This window comes from Phalangium opilio, unplaced genomic scaffold, assembly GCF_054372755.1.
Source record: "Phalangium opilio isolate 3A_F unplaced genomic scaffold, DU_Popi_V2 ptg000019l_1, whole genome shotgun sequence".
Classification (NCBI taxonomy): Eukaryota; Metazoa; Arthropoda; class Arachnida; order Opiliones; family Phalangiidae; genus Phalangium; species Phalangium opilio.
Genome location: NW_028324152.1, coordinates 8,253,086 through 8,270,783, shown reverse-complemented (window position 1 = coordinate 8,270,783; position 17,698 = coordinate 8,253,086). Strand labels below are relative to the sequence as shown.

The following is a 17,698-nucleotide window of genomic DNA, read 5'->3' as shown; positions in this document are numbered from 1 at the left end:
TTTTCAAAAATCAAAAGTAACCTTCTAACAATAAGTGAGACAAAAAATAAGTTGACGACGATATTGAGGTAGCCTCAAGTTTAAAGAATCCTTGTATGGGGAGCAAAGAGTACTATAACATATCCAAAGGAGATCCCAGTATCTCTTGTAGAACAAGAGTTATGAGCCTCCAAAGTTTAGTGCAAAAATCATAAGTAACATAATAAAAATAAGTGAGACGATACCAAAGTTGACGAACATTTTGCTTAATATCTCGGCCAATGTTTGTCGAAGCTCAATGTTTTTAGTATAATTAGATGGGGGACAATTAGGACTATAACATATCCTAAGGACATCCCCGTATCTCTAGTAGACACAGAGTTATGGGCCTGCAAAATATAGTCTACTGCATTTCCTATGGACGGGTTGTTTGTTTACGTTTAGCTTAATGACTCGGCCCCTGTTGGTCGTAGCTCAATATTTTTAGTATGGTTAGATGGGAGACATATTGGACTATAACATACTCAAAGGACATCCCCGTATCTCCAGTAGAAACAGATTTACGAGCCTGCAAAGTATAGTCTAATGCATTTCCTATGGAGGGGGTTGTTTCGTTACGTTTTGCTTAAGTACTCGGCCCCTGTTTGTCGTAGCCCAAAGTTTTTAGTAAGGTTAGATGGGGGACAATTTGGACTACAACATATCCTAAGGACATCCCCGTATCTCTAGTAGACACAGAGTTATGGGCCTGCAAAGTATAGTCTAATGCATTTCCTATGGAGGGGTTTGTTTGTTTACGATTAGCTTAATTACTCGACTGCTGTTTGTCGTAGCTCAATGTTTTTAGTATGGTTAGATGGGGGACAAATTGGACTATAACATACTCAAAGGACATCCCCGTATCTCCAGTAGAAACAGAGTTACGAGCCTGCAAAGAATAGTCTAATGTATTTTCTATGGAGGGGTTTGTTTGTTCACGTATTACTTAATTACTTGACCCTGTTCTTTCGATTAAAAATAATAACATATCTTTAGTGTAGCGGTTATCGCATCCGCCTCACTCTCGGAAGGCGACAGGTTCGAAACCGCGAAGTTTTTTTTATAATTATCCGAACATTTGTGTCAAGGTCACATTATTTACATCCCCGTATCTCTGGTAGAACCAGAGTTACGAGCCTCCAGAATTTAGTTTAATGTATTTGGGCTCGAACCACCAGCCTTTCGGTTAACAGCCGAACGCGCTAACCCTTGCGTCACGGAAGCCCAAAAATTAAATGGTCGTTAGGTATTGTGGAAAAACTTTGGTTTTTTACGTTACATTTGAGACTTCACAACACCGCTCCCGGGTGGGCTGGAACCACCAACCTTTTGGTTAACATCCGAACGCGCTAACTATGGAGCCACGGAAGCTCAGAAACTAAATGTTCGTCAGGTATTGTGGAAAAACTCTGACTTTTTACGTTACACTAGAGACCTCACAACACCGCTCCCGGGTGGGCTCGAACCACAAGCCTTTTGAATAACAGCTGAGCGCGCTAACCAGTGCGCCACGGAAGCCCAAAAATTATATGGTCGTCAGGTATTGTGGAAAAACTTTGGCTTTTTACGTTACATTTGAGATACCACAACACCGCTCCCTGGTGGGCTCGAACCACAAACCTATTGGTTAACAGCCGAACGCGCTAACTATTGAGCCACGGAAGCTCAGAAATTAAATGGTTGTCACGTATTGTGGAAAAGTTTTGACATTTTACGTCACATCAGAGACCTCACAACACCGCTCCCGGATGGGCTCGAACCACCAATTTTTCGGTTAACAGCCGAACGCGCTAACCATTGCGCCACGGAAGCCCAAAAATTAAATGGTCGTCAGGTACTGTGGAAAAACTTTGGGTTTTTACGTTACATTTGAGATCTTACAACACAGCTCCCGGGTGGGCTCGAACCACCAACCTTTCGGTTAACAGCTGAACGCGCTAACCATTGCGCCACGGAAGCCCAAAAATTAAATGTTCGTCAGGTATTGTGGAAAAACTCTGACTTTTTACGTTATATCTGAGACACCACATCACCGCTCCCGGGTGGGCTCGAACCACCAGCCTTTTGGATAACAGCTGAGCGCGCTAACCAGTGCGCCACGGAAGCCCAAAAATTATATGGTCATCAGGTATTGTGGAAAAACTTTGGCATTTTACATTACGTTTGAGATCCCACAACACCGCTCCCGGGTGGGCTCGAACCACCAACCTATTGGTTAACAGAAGAACGCGCTAACCATTGAGCCAAGGAAGCTCAGAAATGAAATGGTCGTCAGGTATTGTGGAAAAACTTTGACTTTTTACGTCACATTTGAGACTTCACAACACCGCTCCCGGATGGGCTCGAACCACCAACCTTTCGGTTAACAGCCGAACGCGCTAACCATTGCGCCACGGAAGCTCAAAAATTAAATGGTCGTCAGGTATTGTGGAAAAACTTTGGCTTTTTACGTTACATTTGAGATACCACAACACCGCTCCCGGATGGGGTCGAACCACCAACCTTTCGGTTAACAGCCGAACGCGCTAACCATTGCGCCACGGAAGCTCAAAAATTAAATGGTCGTCAGTTATTGTGGAAAAACTTTGACTTTTTACGTCACATCTGAGACCTCACAACACCGCTCCCGGATGGGCTCGAACCACCAACCTTTCGGTTAACAGCCGAACGCGCTAACCATTGCGCCACGGAAGCTCAAAAATTATATGGTCGTCAGGTATTGTAGAAAAACTTTGACTTTTTACGTCACATCTGAGACCTCACAACACCGCTCCCGGATGGTCTCGAACCACCAACCTTTCAGTTAACAGCCGAACGCGCTAACCATTGCGCCACGGAAGCCCAAAAATTAAATGGTCGTCAGGTATTGTGGAAAAACTTTGGCATTTTACATTACGTTTGAGATCCCACAACACCGCTCCCGGGTGGGCTCGAACCACCAACCTATTGGTTAACAGAAGAACGCGCTAACCATTGAGCCAAGGAAGCTCAGAAATGAAATGGTCGTCAGGTATTGTGGAAAAACTTTGACTTTTTACGTCACATTTGAGACTTCACAACACCGCTCCCGGATGGGCTCGAACCACAAACCTTTTGAATAACAGCTGAACGCTCTAACCATTGCGCCACGGAAGCCCAAAAATTAAATGTTCGTCAGTTATTTTTAAAAAACTCTGAATTTTACGTTACATCTAAGACCTCACAACACCGCTCCCGGATGGGCTCGAACCACCAACCTTTCGGTTAACAGCCGACGGCGTTAACCATTGCGCAACGGAAGCCCAAAGATTAAATGTTCGTCAGGTATTGTGGAAAAACTTTGGATTTTTACGTTACACGTGAGATTTTACAACACCGCTCCCGGGTGGGCTCGAACCACCAACCTTTCGGTTAACAGCCGAACGCGCAAACCATTGCGCCACGGAAGCTCAGAAATGAAATGGTCGTCAGGTATTGTGCAAAAAACTTGACTTTTTACGTCACATCTGAGACCTCACAACACCGCTCCCGGATGGGCTCGAACCACCAACCTTTCGGTTAACAGCCGAACGCGCTAACCATTGCGCCACGGAAGCTCAAAAATTAAATGGTCGTCAGGTATTGTGGAAAAACTTTGACTTTTTACGTCACATCTGAGACCTCACAACACCGCTCCCGGATGGTCTCGAACCACCAACCTTTCAGTTAACAGCCGAACGCGCTAACCATTGCGCTACGGAAGCCCAAAAATTAAATGGTCGTCAGGTATTGTGGAAAAACTTTGGCATTTTACATTACGTTTGAGATCCCACAACACCGCTCCCGGGTGGGCTCGAACCACCAACCTATTGGTTAACAGAAGAACGCGCTAACCATTGAAACAAGGAAGCTCAGAAATGAAATGGTCGTCAGGTATTGTGGAAAAACTTTGACTTTTTACGTCACATTTGAGACTTCACAACACCGCTCCCGGATGGGCTCGAACCACAAACCTTTTGAATAACAGCTGAACGCTCTAACCATTGCGCCACGGAAGCCCAAAAATTAAATGTTCGTCAGTTATTTTTAAAAAACTGTGAATTTTACGTTACATCTAAGACCTCACAACACCGCTCCCGGATGGGCTCGAACCACCAACCTTTCGGTTAACAGCCGACGGCGTTAACCATTGCGCAACGGAAGCCCAAAGATTAAATGTTCGTCAGGTATTGTGGAAAAACTTTGGATTTTTACGTTACACGTGAGATTTTACAACACCGCTCCCGGGTGGGCTCGAACCACCAACCTTTCGGTTAACAGCCGAACGCGCAAACCATTGCGCCACGGAAGCTCAGAAATGAAATGGTCGTCAGGTATTGTGGAAAAACTTTGACTTTTTACGTCACATCTGAGACCTCACAACACCGCTCCCGGATGGGCTCGAACCACCAACCTTTCGGTTAACAGTCGAACGCGCTAACCATTGCGCCACGGAAGCTCAAAAATTAAATGGTCGTCAGGTATTGTGGAAAAACTTTGACTTTTTACGTCACATCTGAGACCTCACAACACCGCTCCCGGATGGTCTCGAACCACCAACCTTTCAGTTAACAGCCGAACGCGCTAACCATTGCGCCACGGAAGCCCAAAAATTAAATGGTCGTCAGGTATTGTGGAAAAACTTTGGCATTTTACATTACGTTTGAGATCCCACAACACCGCTCCCGGGTGGGCTCGAACCACCAACCTATTGGTTTACAGAAGAACGCGCTAACCATTGAGCCAAGGAAGCTCAGAAATGAAATTGTCGTCAGGTATTGTGGAAAAACTTTGACTTTTTACGTCACATTTGAGACTTCACAACACCGCTCCCGGATGGGCTCGAACCACAAACCTTTTGAATAACAGCTGAACGCTCTAACCATTGCGCCACGGAAGCCCAAAAATTAAATGTTCGTCAGTTATTTTTAAAAAACTGTGAATTTTACGTTACATCTAAGACCTCACAACACCGCTCCCGGATGGGCTCGAACCACCAACCTTTCGGTTAACAGCCGACGGCGTTAACCATTGCGCAACGGAAGCCCAAAGATTAAATGTTCGTCAGGTATTGTGGAAAAACTTTGGATTTTTACGGTACACGTGAGATTTTACAACACCGCTCCCGGATGGGCTCGAACCACCAACCTTTCGGTTAACAGCCGAACGCGCTAACCATTGCGCCACGGAAGCTCAGAAATGAAATGGTAGTCAGGTATTGTGAAAAAACTTTGACTTTTTACGTCACATCTGAGACCTCACAACACCGCTCCCGGATGGTCTCGAACCACCAACCTTTCAGTTAACAGCCGAACGCGCTAACCATTGCGCCACGGAAGCCCAAAAATTAAATGGTCGTCAGGTATTGTGGAAAAACTTAGGCATTTTACATTACGTTTGAGATCCCACAACACCGCTCCCGGGTGGGCTCGAACCACCAACCTATTGGTTAACAGAAGAACGCGCTAACCATTGAGCCAAGGAAGCTCAGAAATGAAATGGTCGTCAGGTATTGTGGAAAAACTTTGACTTTTTACGTCACATTTGAGACTTCACAACACCGCTCCCGGATGGGCTCGAACCACAAACCTTTTGAATAACAGCTGAACGCTCTAACCATTGCGCCACGGAAGCCCAAAAATTAAATGTTCGTCAGTTATTTTTAAAAAACTGTGAATTTTACGTTACATCTAAGACCTCACAACACCGCTCCCGGATGGGCTCGAACCACCAACCTTTCGGTTAACAGCCGACGGCGTTAACCATTGCGCAACGGAAGCCCAAAGATTAAATGTTCGTCAGGTATTGTGGAAAAACTTTGGATTTTTACGTTACAGGTGAGATTTTACAACACCGCTCCCGGGTGGGCTCGAACCACCAGCCTTTCGGTTAACAGCCGAACGCGCAAACCATTGCGCCACGGAAGCTCAGAAATGAAATGGTCGTCAGGTATTGTGGAAAAACTTTGACTTTTTACGTCCCATCTGAGACCTCACAACACCGCTCCCGGATGGGCTCGAACCACCAACCTTTCGGTTAACAGCCGAACGCGCTAACCATTGCGCCACGGAAGCTCAAAAATTAAATGGTCGTCAGGTATTGTGGAAAAACTTTGACTTTTTACGTCACATCTGAGACCTCACAACACCGCTCCCGGATGGTCTCGAACCACCAACCTTTCAGTTAACAGCCGAACGCGCTAACCATTGCGCCACGGAAGCCCAAAAATTAAATGGTCGTCAGGTATTGTGGAAAAACTTTGGCATTTTACATTACGTTTGAGATCCCACAACACCGCTCCCGGGTGGGCTCGATCCACCAACCTATTGGTTAACAGAAGAACGCGCTAACCATTGAGCCAAGGAAGCTCAGAAATGAAATGGTCGTTAGGTATTGTGGAAAAACTTTGACTTTTTACGTCACATTTGAGACTTCACAACACCGCTCCCGGATGGGCTCGAACCACAAACCTTTTGAATAACAGCTGAACGCTCTAACCATTGCGCCACGGAAGCCCAAAAATTAAATGTTCGTCAGTTATTTTTAAAAAACTGTGAATTTTACGTTACATCTAAGACCTCACAACACCGCTCCCGGATGGGCTCGAACCACCAACCTTTCGGTTAACAGCCGACGGCGTTAACCATTGCGCAACGGAAGCCCAAAGATTAAATGTTCGTCAGGTATTGTGGAAAAACTTTGGATTTTTACGTTACACGTGAGATTTTACAACACCGCTCCCGGGTGGGCTCGAACCACCAACCTTTCGGTTAACAGCCGAACGCGCAAACCATTGCGCCACGGAAGCTCAGAAATGAAATGGTCGTCAGGTATTGTGGAAAAACTTTGACTTTTTACGTCACATCTGAGACCTCACAACACCGCTCCCGGATGGGCTCGAACCACCAACCTTTCGGTTAACAGCCGAACGCGCTAACCATTGCGCCACGGAAGCTCAAAAATTAAATGGTCGTCAGGTATTGTGGAAAAACTTTGACTTTTTACGTCACATCTGAGACCTCACAACACCGCTCCCGGATGGTCTCGAACCACCAACCTTTCAGTTAACAGCCGAACGCGCTAACCATTGCGCCACGGAAGCCCAAAAATTAAATGGTCGTCAGGTATTGTGGAAAAACTTTGGCATTTTACATTACGTTTGAGATCCCACAACACCGCTCCCGGGTGGGCTCGAACCACCAACGTATTGGTTAACAGAAGAACGCGCTAACCATTGAGCCAAGGAAGCTCAGAAATGAAATGGTCGTCAGGTATTGTGGAAAAACTTTGACTTTTTACGTCACATTTGAGACTTCACAACACCGCTCCCGGATGGGCTCGAACCACAAACCTTTTGAATAACAGCTGAACGCTCTAACCATTGCGCCACGGAAGCCCAAAAATTAAATGTTCGTCAGTTATTTTTAAAAAACTGTGAATTTTACGTTACATCTAAGACCTCACAACACCGCTCCCGGATGGGCTCGAACCACCAACCTTTCGGTTAACAGCCGACGGCGTTAACCATTGCGCAACGGAAGCCCAAAGATTAAATGTTCGTCAGGTATTGTGGAAAAACTTTGGATTTTTACGGTACACGTGAGATTTTACAACACCGCTCCCGGATGGGCTCGAACCACCAACCTTTCGGTTAAAAGCCGAACGCGCTAACCATTGCGCCACGGAAGCTCAGAAATGAAATGGTAGTCAGGTATTGTGAAAAACTTTGACTTTTTACGTCACATCTGAGACCTCACAACACCGCTCCCGGATGGTCTCGAACCACCAACCTTTCAGTTAACAGCCGAACGCGCTAACCATTGCGCCACGGAAGCCCAAAAATTAAATGGTCGTCAGGTATTGTGGAAAAACTTAGGCATTTTACATTACGTTTGAGATCCCACAACACCGCTCCCGGGTGGGCTCGAACCACCAACCTATTGGTTAACAGAAGAACGCGCTAACCATTGAGCCAATGAAGCTCAGAAATGAAATGGTCGTCAGGTATTGTGGAAAAACTTTGACTTTTTACGTCACATTTGAGACTTCACAAAACCGCTCCCGGATGGGCTCGAACCACAAACCTTTTGAATAACAGCTGAACGCTCTAACCATTGCGCCACGGAAGCCCAAAAATTAAATGTTCGTCAGTTATTTTTAAAAAACTCTGAATTTTACGTTACATCTAAGACCGCACAACACCGCTCCCGGATGGGCTCGAACCACCAACCTTTCGGTTAACAGCCGAACGCGCTAACCATTGCGCCACGGAAGCTCAGAAATGAAATGGTCGTCAGGTATTGTGGAAAAACTTTGGCTTTTTACGTTACATTTGAGACTTCACAACACCGCTCCCGGGTGGGCTCGAACCACCAACCTTTTGGTTAACATCCGAACACGCTAATCATGGAGCCAAGGAAGCTCAGAAATGAAATTGTCGTCAGGTATTGTGGAAAAACTTTGACTTTTTACGTTACATCTAAGACCTCACAACACCGCTCCCGGATGGGCTCGAACCACCAACCTTTCGTTTAACAGCCGACGGCGTTAACCATTGCGCAACAATAGCCCAAAGATTAAATGTTCGTCAGGCATTGTTGAAAAACTTTGGATTTTTACGTTACACGTGAGATTTCACAACACCGCTCCCGGGTAGGCTCGAACCACCAACCTTTCGGTTAACAGCCGAACGCGCTAACCATTGCGCCACGGAAGCCCAAAAATTAAATGGTCATCAGGTATTGTGGAAAAAAAACAAAAGTGAAAAAGCCAGCGGCACGCAGTATTCCCAAGTACTGTATGCGCTCGACGCTGCTTAACTTCGGTGATCGGACGAAAACCGGTGATTTCAGCGTGATGTGGCCGTTGCCGAGAGTGCTGGTTAATAATTCGAATTTAAATTAAGTGAGACAAATTAACCTTCATCTTTTTAAAACAAAAACAAAAAGAAAATATGTTTGCTTTTTTCATATCTATTGGAATTTAAAAGAGGAAAAAAAAGTGAAAAAAGCCAACGGCACGCAGTGTTCCTAAGTGGTCTCCTACCCAAGTACTGACTGCGCTCGACGCTGCTTAACTTCGGTGATCGGACGAGAACCGGTGTTCTCAGCGTGATATGGCCGTTGCCGAGAGTCATAGTTAATCATTTGAATTTAATTAACCTTCATCATTATAAAACAATATCAAAAAGAAGATATGTTTGCTTTTTTCATATCTGGTGGAATTTCAAAGAGGAAATAAAAGTGAATAAGCCAACGTCACGCAGTGTTTTCAAGTACTGACTGCGCTCGACGCTGCTAAACTTCGGTGATCGGACGAGAACCGGTGTTTTCAGCGTCATATGGGCGTTGACGAGAGTGCTAGTTAATAATTTTCAATTTAATTAACCTTCATGTTTATAAATCAATAAAAAAAGAAGATATGTTTGCTTTTTTCATATCTGGTGGAATTTATAAGAGGAATCAAAAAGGAAAAAGCCAACGGCACGCAGTGTTCCTAAGTCGTCTCCCTCCCAAGTACTGACTGCGCTCGACGCTGCTTAACTTCGGTGATCGGACGAGAACCGGTGTTTTCAGCGTGATATGGCCGTTGTCGAGAGTGATAGTTAATAATTTGAATTTAAAGTTTCAAAGTTTCAAAGTTTATTTGGCATAGTTTAGTACAAAACCTCATGAGGAGGGACCAAGTCTTCAAGCGACTTATTGCCCTCCTTAAATTTCTTAAGATTAACGACAATTGGACAACAAAATTAGATAAAGAACATTAAAAGAGAATAACCACAAAAAAAATAATATATATTAAAATTTAAATAAAGTTTTGCAAATACATGGATATAGTTTAATATCTTTTGTAAAGCATGACTTTACAAACCTTAATTAACCTTCATCTTTATAAAACAATAACAAAAAGAAAATATGTTTGCTTTTTTCATATCTGGTGGAATTTAAAAGAAGAACGCGCTAACCATTGAGCCACGGAAGCCCAAAAATTAAATGGTCGTCCGGTATTGTGGAAAAACTTTGGCTTTTTACGTTACATTTGAGACTTCACAACACCGCTCCCGGGTGGGCTCGAACCACCAACCTTTCGGTTAACAGCCGAACGCGCTAACCATTGCGCCACGGAAGCTCAGAAATGAAATTGTCGTCAGGTATTGTGGAAAAACTTTGACTTTTTACGTCACATCTGAGAACCTCACAACACCGCTCCCGGGTGGGCTCGAACCACCAACCTATTGGTTAACAGCCGAATGCGCTAACCATTGAGCCACGGAAGCCCAAAAATTAAATGGTCGTCAGGTATTGTGGAAAAACTTTGGCTTTTTATGTTATTGTTTTAAAAAGATGGTTAATTTGTGTCACTTAATTTAAATTCGAATTATTAACTAGCACTCTCGGCAACGGCCATATCACGCTGAAAACAAAGGTTCTCGTCCGATCACCGAAGATAAACAGCGTCGAGCGCAGTCAGTACTTGGGAACACTGCGTGCCGTTGGCTTTGTCACTTTTGTTTTCTCTTTTAAATTCCACCAGATATGAAAAAAGCAAACATATCTTCTTTTTGTTATTGTTTTATAAAGATGAATGTTAATTAAATTCAAATTATTAAATAGCACTCTCGGCAACGGCCATATCACGCTGAAAACACCCTTTCTCGTCCGATCACCGATGTTAAGCAGCGTCGAGCGCTGTCAGTACTTTGGAGGGAGACCAATTAGGAACACTGCGTGCCGTTGGGTTTTTCACTTTTATTCGTCTTTTAAATTCCAATAGATTTGAAAAAAGCAAACATATTTTCTTTTGTTATTGTTTTAAAAAGATGAAGGTTAATTGGTTTCACTTATTTTAAATTCGAATTATTAACTACCAATCTCGGCAACGGCCATATCACGCTGAAAACACCCGTTCTCGTCCGATCACCGAAGTTAAGCAGCGTCGAGCGCTGTCAGTACTTTGGAGGGAGACCAATTAGGAACACTGCGTGCCGTTGGGTTTTTCACTTTTATTCGTCATTTAAATTCCAATAGATTTGAAAAAAGCAAACATATCTTCTTTTTGTTATTGTTTTATAAAAATGAAGGTTAATTAAATTCAAATTATTAAATAGCACTCTCGGCAACGGCCATATCACGCTGAAAACAGGGGTTCTCGTCCGATCACCGAAGTTAAGCAGCGTCGAGCGCAGTAAGTACTTGGGAGGGAGACAACTTAGGAACACTGCGTGCCGTTGGCTTTTTCACTTTTCTTCCTCTTTTAAATTCCAATAGATATGAAAAAAGCAAACATATTTTCTTTTGCTATTGTTTTAAAAAGATGAAGGTTAATTTATCTCACTTAATTTAAATTCGAATTATTAACTAGCACTCTCGGCAACAGCCATATCACGCTGAAAACACCGGTTCTCGCCCGATCACCGAAGTTAAGCAGCGTCGAACGCAGTCAGTACTTGGGAACACTGCGTGCCGTTGGCTTTGTCACTTTTGTTTCCTCTTTTAAATTCCACCAGATATGAAAAAAGCAAACATATCTTCTTTTTGTTATTGTTTTATAAAGATGAATGTTTATTAAATTCAAATTATTAAATAGCACTCTCGGCAACGGCCATATCACGCTGAAAACACCCGTTTTCGTCCGATCACCGAAGTTAAGCAGCGTCGAGCGCAGTCAGTACTTGAAAACACTGCGTGCCGTTGGCTTTGTCACTTTTATTTCCTCTTTTAAATTCCACCAGATATGAAAAAAACAAACATATCTTCTTTTTGTTATTGTTTTATAAAAATGAAGGTTAATTAAATTCAAATTATTAAATAGCACTCTCGGCAACGGCCATATCACGCTGAAAACAAAGGTTCTCGTCCGATCACCGAAGTTAAGCAGCGTCGAGCGCAGTCAGTACTTGGGAGAGAGACCGATTAGGAACACTGCGTGCCGTTGGGTTTTTCACTTTTCTTCGTCTTTTAAATTCCAATAGATATGAATAAAGCAAACATATTTTCTTTTGTTATTGTTTTAAAACGATGAAGGTTAATTTGTCTCACTTAATTTAAATTCTGATTATAACTAGCACTTTGGGCAACGGCCATATCACGCTGAAAACACCGGTTCTCGTCCGATCACCGAAGTTAAGCAGCGTCGAGCGCAGTCAGTACTTGGGAGGGAGACCACTTAGGAACACTGCGCGCCGTTGGCTTTTTCAATTTTTTTCCTCTTTTAAATTCCAATAGATATGAAAAAAGCAAACATATTTTCTTTTGTTATTGTTTTAAAAAGATGAAGGTTAATTTGTCTCACTTAATTTAAATTCGAATTATTAACTAGCACTCTCGGCAACGGCCATATCACGCTGAAAACAAAGGTTCTCGTCCGATCACCGAAGATAAACAGCGTCGAGCGCAGTCAGTACTTGGGAGGGAGACCACTTAGGAACACTGCGTGCCGTTGGCTTTTTAACTTTTCTTCCTCTTTTAAATTCCAATAGATATGAAAAAAGCAAACATATTTTCTTTATGTTATTGTTTTAAAATGATGAAGGTTAATTTATATCACTTAATTTAAATTCGAATTATTAACTAGCACTCTCGGCAACGGCCATATCACCCTGAAAACACCGGTTCTCGTCCGATCACCATAATTAAGCAGCGTCGAGCAGTCAGTACTCCACGCTGCTTAACCGGTTTTTCAGCGTGATATGGCCGTTGCCGAGAGTGCTATTTAATAATTTGAATTTATTTAACCTTCATCTTTATAAAACAATAACAAAAAGAAAATATTTTGCTTTTTCCATATCTATTGGAATTTAAAACAGGAGAAAAAATGTGAAAAAGCCAATGGCACGCAGTGTTCCTAAGTGGTCTCCCTCCCAAGTATTGACTGCGCTCGACGCTGCTAACGTCGGCGATCGGACGAGAACCGGTGTTCTCAGCGTGATATGGCCGTTGCCGAGAGGTCTAGTTAATAATTCGAATTTAAATTTAGTGAGACAAATTAACCTTCATCTTTTAAACAATGGCTTTTTAATTTTTTTCCTCTTTTAAATTCCAATAGATATGAAAAAACAAACATATCTTCTTTTTGTTATTGTTTGATAAAGATGAAAAGCTTTGACTTTCTACGTTAGTTCTAAAACTTCACACCATCGTTCCCGGATGGGCTCGAACCACCGACCTTTCAGTTAACAGCTGAACGCGCTAACTATTGCGCCCCGGAAGCCCAAAAATTAAATGTTCTTCAGGTATTGTGGAAAAACTTTGACATTTTACGTTACATCTGAGACTTGAAATGGTCGTCAAAGTTTTTCCACAATACCTGACAACCATTTAATTTCTGAGCTTCCGTGGCTCAATGGTTAGCGCGTTCGGCTGTTAACCAATAGGTTGGTGGTTCGAGCCCATTTGGGAGCGGTGTTGTGGGATCTCAAATGTAACGTAGAAAGCCAAAGTTTTTGCACAATAAATGACGACCATTTAATTTTTGGGCTTCCGTGGCGCAATGGTTAGCGCGTTCGGCTGTTAACCAATAGGTTGGTGGTTCGACCCCATCCGGGAGCGGTGTTTTGAGGTCTCAGATTTGACGTAAAAAGTCAAGGTTTTTACACAATACCTGACGAGCATTTAACTTTTGGGCTTCCGTGGCGCAATGGTTAGCGCGTTCGGCTGTTAACCAATAGGTTGGTGGTTCGAGCCCATCCGGGAGCGGTGTTGTGAGGTCTCAGATGTGACGTAAAAAGTCAAGTTTTTTGCACAATACCTGACGAGCATTTAGCTTTTGGGCTTCCGTGGCGCAATGGTTAGCGCGTTCGGCTGTTAACCAATAGGTTGGTGGTTCGAGCCCACCCGGGAGCGGTGTTGTGTGATCTCAAATGTAACGTAGAAAGCCAAAGTTTTTCCACAATACCTGACAACCATTTAATTTCTGAGCTTCCGTGGCTCAATAGTTAGCGCGTTCGGCTGTTAACCAATAGGTTGGTGGTTCGAGCCCACCCGGGAGCGGTGTTGTGGGATCTCAAATGTAACGTAGAAAGCCAAAGTTTTTGCACAATAAATGACGACCATTTAATTTTTAGGCTTCCGTGGCGCAATGGTTAGCGCGTTCGGCTGTTAACCAATAGGTTGGTGGTTCGACCCCATCCGGGAGCGGTGTTTTGAGGTCTCAGATTTGACGTAAAAAGTCAAGGTTTTTACACAATACCTGACGAGCATTTAACTTTTGGGCTTCCGTGGCGCAATGGTTAGCGCGTTCGGCTGTTAACCAATAGGTTGGTGGTTCGAGCCCATCCGGGAGCGGTGTTGTGAGGTCTCAGATGTGACGTAAAAAGTCAAGGTTTTTACACAATACCTGACGAGCATTTAACTTTTGGGCTTCCGTGGCGCTATGTTTAGCGCGTTCGGCTGTTAACCAATAGGTTGGTGGTTCGAGCCCATCCGGGAGCGGTGTTGTGAGGTCTCAGATGCGACGTAAAAAGTCAAGGTTTTTACACAATACCTGACGAGCATTTAATTTTTGGGCTCCCGTGGCGCAATGGTTAGCACGTTCAGCTGTTAATCGAAAGGTTGGTGGTTCGAGCCCGCCCGGAAGCGGTATTGTGTGGTCTCAGATGTAGCGTAAAAAGTCAAAACTTTTCCACAATACGTGACAACCATTTAATTTCTCAGCTTCCGTGGCTCAATGGTTAGCGCGTTCGGCTGTTAATCGAAAGGTTGGTGTTTCGAGCCCATCCGGGAGCGGTGTTGTGAGGTCTCAGATGTAGCGTGAAAAGTCAAACTTTTTCCATAATACGTGATAACCATTTATTTTCTGAGCTTCCGTGGCTCAATGGTTAGCGCGTTCGGCTGTTAACCAATAGGTTGGTGGTTCGAGCCCACCCGGGAGCGGTGTTTTGGGATCTCAAATGTAACGTAAATAGCCAAAGTTTTTCCACAATACCTGACGACCATTTAATTTTTGGGCCTCAGTGGCGCAATGGTTAGCGCGTTCAGCTGTTAACCGAAAGGTTGGTGGTTCGAGCCCACCCGGGAGAGGTGTTGTGGGGTCTCATATGTAACGTAGAAAGCCAAAGTTTTTCCACAATACCTGACAACCGTTTAATTTCTGAGCTTCCGTGGCTCAATGGTTAGCGCGTTCAGCTGTTAACCAATAGGTTGGTGGTTCGAGCCCAAACGAGACAGGATTTGTGGGGTCTCAGAAGTAGCGTGAAAAGTCGTAACTTTTCAACAATACCTGACAACCATTTAATTATTGGGCGTCCGTGGCGCAATGGTTAGCGCGTTCGGCTGTTAACCAATAGGTTGGTGGTTCGAGCCTATCCGGGAGCGGTGTTGTGGGGTCTTAGATGTGACGTAAAAAGTCAAGGTTTTTACACAATATCTGACGAGCATCTAATTTTTGGGCTTCCGTGGCGCAATGGTTAGCGCGTTCAGCTGTTAATCGAAAGGTTGGTGGTTCGAGCCCACCAGGGAGAGGTGTTGTGGGGTCTCAAATGTAACGTAGAAAGCCAAAGTTTTTCCACAATACCTGACAACCGTTTAATTTCTGAGCTTCCGTGGCTCAATGGTTAGCGCGTTCAGCTGTTAACCAATAGGTTGGTGGTTTGAGCCCACCCGGGAGCGGTGTTGTGTGATCTCAAGTGTAACGTAGAAAGCCAAAGTTTTTCCACAATACCTGACGACCATTTAATTTTTGGGCTTCCGTGGCGCAATGGTTAGCGCGTTCGGCTGTTAACCAATAGGTTGGTGGTTCGAGCCCATCCGGGAGCGGTGTTGTGAGGTCTCAGATGTGACGTAAAAAGTCAAGGTTTTTACACAATACCTGACGAGCATTTAACTTTTGGGCTTCCGTGGCGCAATGGTTAGCGCGTTCGGCTGTTAACCAATAGGTTGGTGGTTCGAGCCCATCCGGGAGCGGTGTTGTGAGGTCTCAGATGTGACGTAAAAAGTCAAGTTTTTTGCACAATACCTGACGAGCATTTAGCTTTTGGGCTTCCGTGGCGCAATGGTTAGCGCGTTCGGCTGTTAACCAATAGGTTGGTGGTTCAAGCCCACCCGGGAGCGGTGTTGTGTGATCTCAAATGTAACGTAGAAAGCCAAAGTTTTTCCACAATACCTGACAACCATTTAATTTCTGAGCTTCCGTGGCTCAATGGTTAGCGCGTTCGGCTGTTAACCAATAGGTTGGTGGTTCGAGCCCACCCGGGAGCGGTGTTGTGGGATCTCAAATGTAACGTAGAAAGCCAAAGTTTTTGCACAATAAATGACGACCGTTTAATTTTTGGGCTTCCGTGGCGCAATGGTTAGCGCGTTCGGCTGTTAACCAATAGGTTGGTGGTTCGACCCCATCCGGGAGCGGTGTTTTGAGGTCTCAGATTTGACGTAAAAAGTCAAGGTTTTTACACAATACCTGACGAGCATTTAACTTTTGGGCTTCCGTGGCGCAATGGTTAGCGCGTTCGGCTGTTAACCAATAGGTTGGTGGTTCGAGCCCATCCGGGAGCGGTGTTGTGAGGTCTCAGATGTGACGTAAAAAGTCAAGGTTTTACACAATACCTGACGAGCATTTAACTTTTGGGCTTCCGTGGCGCTATGTTTAGCGCGTTCGGCTGTTAACCAATAGGTTGGTGGTTCGAGCCCATCCGGGAGCGGTGTTGTGAGGTCTCAGATGTGACGTAAAAAGTCAAGGTTTTTACACAATACCTGACGAGCATTTAATTTTTGGGCTCCCGTGGCGCAATGGTTAGCACGTTCAGCTGTTAATCGAAAGGTTGGGGGTTCGAGCCCACCCGGGAAAGGTGTTGTGGGGTCTCAAATGTAACGTAGAAAGCTAAAGTTTTTCCACAATAGCTGACAACCATTTAATTTCTGAGCTTCCGTGGCTCAATGGTTAGCGCGTTCGGCTGTTAACCAATAGGTTGGTGGTTCGAGTCCATCCGGGAGCGGTGTTGTGTGATCTCAAATGTAACGTAGAAAGCCAAAGTTTTTCCACAATACCTGACGACCATTTAACTTTTGGGCTTCCGTGGCGCAATGGTTAGCACGTTCGGCTGTTAACCAATAGGTTGGTGGTTCGAGCCCATCCGGGAGCCGTGTTGTGAGGTCTCAGATGTGACGTAAAAAGTCAAGGTTTTCCACAATACCTGACAACCATTTAATTTCGGAGCTTCCGTGGCTCAATGGTTAGCGCGTTCGGCTGTTAACCAATAGGTTGGTGGTTCGAGCCCACCCGGGAGCGGTGTTGTGGGATCTGAAATGTAACGTAGAAAGCCAAAGTTTTTGCACAATAAATGACGACCATTTAATTTTTGGGCTTCCGTGGCGCAATGGTTAGCGCGTTCGGCTGTTAACCAATAGGTTGGTGGTTCGACCCCATCCGGGAGCGGTGTTGTGAGGTCTCAGATGTGACGTAAAAAGTCAAGGTTTTTACATAATACCTGACGAGCATTTAACTTTTGGGCTTCCGTGGCGCAATGGTTAGAGCGTTCGGCTGTTAACCAATAGGTTGGTGGTTCGAGCCCATCCGGGAGCGGTGTTGTGAGGTCTCAGATGTGACGTTAAAATCAAGGTTTTTACACAATACCTGACGAGCATTTAATTTTTGGGCTCCCGTGGCGTTATGGTTAGCACGTTCAGCTGTTAATCGAAAGGTTGGTGGTTCGAGCCCACCCGGGAAAGGTGTTGTGGGGTCTCAAATGTAA

The 17,698-nt window shown here is 44.5% G+C and overlaps 5 non-coding genes and 6 pseudogenes across 5 annotated transcripts; 6 read left to right on the top strand and 5 right to left on the bottom strand.

Annotated features, from left to right (window-relative positions):
* Window positions 1-7,631: 7,631 nt before the first annotated feature.
* On the bottom strand, window positions 7,632-7,704 carry TRNAK-UUU (transfer RNA lysine (anticodon UUU)). Its single transcript has one exon. It is a non-coding gene; the product is annotated as a tRNA-Lys (tRNA).
* Window positions 7,705-9,023: 1,319 nt separating this feature from the next.
* LOC149701633 (5S ribosomal RNA) lies at window positions 9,024-9,142 on the bottom strand. Its single transcript, XR_016382235.1, has one exon. It is a non-coding gene; the product is annotated as a 5S ribosomal RNA (ribosomal RNA).
* Window positions 9,143-9,489: 347 nt separating this feature from the next.
* On the bottom strand, window positions 9,490-9,608 carry LOC149701632 (5S ribosomal RNA). Its single transcript, XR_016382379.1, has one exon. It is a non-coding gene; the product is annotated as a 5S ribosomal RNA (ribosomal RNA).
* A 462-nt stretch (window positions 9,609-10,070) lies between these two features.
* TRNAN-GUU (transfer RNA asparagine (anticodon GUU)) lies at window positions 10,071-10,143 on the bottom strand. Its single transcript has one exon. It is a non-coding gene; the product is annotated as a tRNA-Asn (tRNA).
* Window positions 10,144-10,635: 492 nt separating this feature from the next.
* Window positions 10,636-10,754, top strand: LOC149701630 (5S ribosomal RNA; annotated as a pseudogene).
* A 135-nt stretch (window positions 10,755-10,889) lies between these two features.
* LOC149701629 (5S ribosomal RNA) lies at window positions 10,890-11,008 on the top strand (annotated as a pseudogene).
* Window positions 11,009-11,129: 121 nt separating this feature from the next.
* Window positions 11,130-11,248, top strand: LOC149701628 (5S ribosomal RNA; annotated as a pseudogene).
* Window positions 11,249-11,833: 585 nt separating this feature from the next.
* On the top strand, window positions 11,834-11,952 carry LOC149701627 (5S ribosomal RNA; annotated as a pseudogene).
* A 134-nt stretch (window positions 11,953-12,086) lies between these two features.
* On the top strand, window positions 12,087-12,205 carry LOC149701626 (5S ribosomal RNA). Its single transcript, XR_016382151.1, has one exon. It is a non-coding gene; the product is annotated as a 5S ribosomal RNA (ribosomal RNA).
* A 135-nt stretch (window positions 12,206-12,340) lies between these two features.
* On the top strand, window positions 12,341-12,459 carry LOC149701625 (5S ribosomal RNA; annotated as a pseudogene).
* A 378-nt stretch (window positions 12,460-12,837) lies between these two features.
* LOC149701624 (5S ribosomal RNA) lies at window positions 12,838-12,955 on the bottom strand (annotated as a pseudogene).
* Window positions 12,956-17,698: the final 4,743 nt, after the last annotated feature.